Source organism: Rhinoderma darwinii, chromosome 7 (assembly GCF_050947455.1).
Source record: "Rhinoderma darwinii isolate aRhiDar2 chromosome 7, aRhiDar2.hap1, whole genome shotgun sequence".
Classification (NCBI taxonomy): domain Eukaryota; kingdom Metazoa; phylum Chordata; class Amphibia; order Anura; family Rhinodermatidae; genus Rhinoderma; species Rhinoderma darwinii.
This window is the reverse complement of record NC_134693.1, coordinates 53,002,551-53,004,576: the sequence shown is the minus strand read 5'-3', so window position 1 is coordinate 53,004,576 and position 2,026 is coordinate 53,002,551.

Below are 2,026 nucleotides of genomic sequence, written 5' to 3'. Positions count from 1 at the left end.
AGCTGTGGTGCAAACTCGACCAACCTGTTAAACAGTACTTTTGCCAGAATCTTCCGGTCCGTATTGAGAAGCGCTATGGGACGCCAGTTCTCAATACAGGACGGATCTTTACCCTTTGACAGCAGGATCAAGGCTGACCTACCCATTGACTTTGGCAGAGCGCCCGAGGATAGGCACTCATTAAAAACCCCAGTCAAGAGGGGAATCAAAGCTTCCCCAAAGGTCTTATAGAACTCGGACGTTAAGCCATCCGGTCCCGGCGATTTCTTAAGAGCTAACCCTTCAATCGCCCTCTTTACTTCCTCTTCCTTGATTTCCTCTGTCAAAACGCCAAGAGAGGGGCTTATCCTTGGCTCCGGAATGGTTTCAGCCAGGAAAGCCGACATTTTGTCTCGATCTAGTTCCTTCCTACTCAAGAGGTGTGAGTAGAAGGATCTGACCACCTCCAGGATCCCTGATTTGGACCTGTTCAGGGATCCCGTACTATCAATCAGTCCTGCCACATATTTGCAATCCACTGACATCCTACAGTTTTTGTAAGGGTCGGGCGAGCGATACCTCCCGAAGTCCCTCTCAAAAACCAAGGACGTGTGCCTATCATACTGACACCTCTTAAGCAAGGACTTCACACAGGAGATATCCTTGCGGCTACCTCCTGTCGAGACAAGCTGCTCGAGTTTCCTTCTTAGGTCCTGGTACAGACAGTGTCCGGCCAGGCTCCTAAAGTTGGAAAGCTGGCGGAAGAATTTTGCCGCACGTTTCTTGAGCATCTCCCACCACTCTGACTTACTGTTACAAAGGCCCAAAAGAGGTACCTGGCTCTGCAGAAAATCCTCGAAGGACTGTCTGACTTCCGCTTCTTCCAGGAGTGCCGAATTCAATCTCCAAAAGCCCCTTCCCATCCGATGGGTCTCTGCAACGTTCAAAGAAAAAACAATTAAACAGTGATCGGAGAATTCTACCTCCTCAACCACAAGTGGCGAGAAGACAGCCTCCCCCTTCAAATAAAACCTGTCTATTCTAGATCTAATCTGACTACCCCTATGATATGTGTAACCACTGTGGTCCGGGGTGTGCCTGATGTGGACATCCTCCAGACGAGCCTCACTGACTATGCTATTTAAAGCGACGCTGTCATAACCCAGCCTGTCTTTGGAGCCCCTCCTGTCCTTCTGCCTCACAACTGTGTTGAAGTCTCCTCCAAAGACCACCTGACGGCTGGTAAAAAGAAAAGGCTTGATCTTCATAAAGAGGCATTTGCGGTCCCACTTGGTTTGTGGACCGTAGATGTTTATGAGCCTAAGCTCTTGCCCCTTCATGAAGACGTCCAAGACCAGACACCTCCCCATTTCGACCTCGATCACTCGTCGGCATTTTACCTCTGCTGCCCTGAAAAGGACAGCCACTCCGCTATACGGCTCGGCCGCAAGAGACCAGTAAGATGGCCCGTGCCTCCACTCCCTTCTGGCCTTATGCACTGATGCCAGGTCTGGCACCCTGGTCTCCTGCAAAAATAAAACATCGGCCTCAACCCGGCCGAGAAAATCAAAGGCCGTGAATCTGGCCGCATCTGACCTAATGCTGGCGACATTAATACTCGCCAGGGTCAACGGAGTAGGTACCGCCATCAAGAGTGATCGAGTTCGACCGCTAGCTTCTTCCCTCCCCCAGTTAGCCCGTCGCTATCTGGGTCCGGGGAATCTTCGTTGCCTCTCTTGAGACTTACACCCGAGAGATCCATATCCTTAGCCAAGTCTTTCACCTCTGGAAGCAAAAGAGGAGAGAGTGAGTCCACAACATTACAAACAATATTTACACTCCCATCACCCGTCACCACCCCCGTTTCCCCACCCCCCCCTTTGTCCACTAGTGCCGTGACAACCCCCTCCCCAGGCATTTGGCCTACTACCTGGCTCGAGGGTCCAGCACCTCCCGAAGGACCCGACCTTCGCACCGATACCTCACCTCCGCCCTCCTCTTCTTCCGAAGAGGAGGAGATGTCCTCCCGAAGGGCTTGGTACCGGTT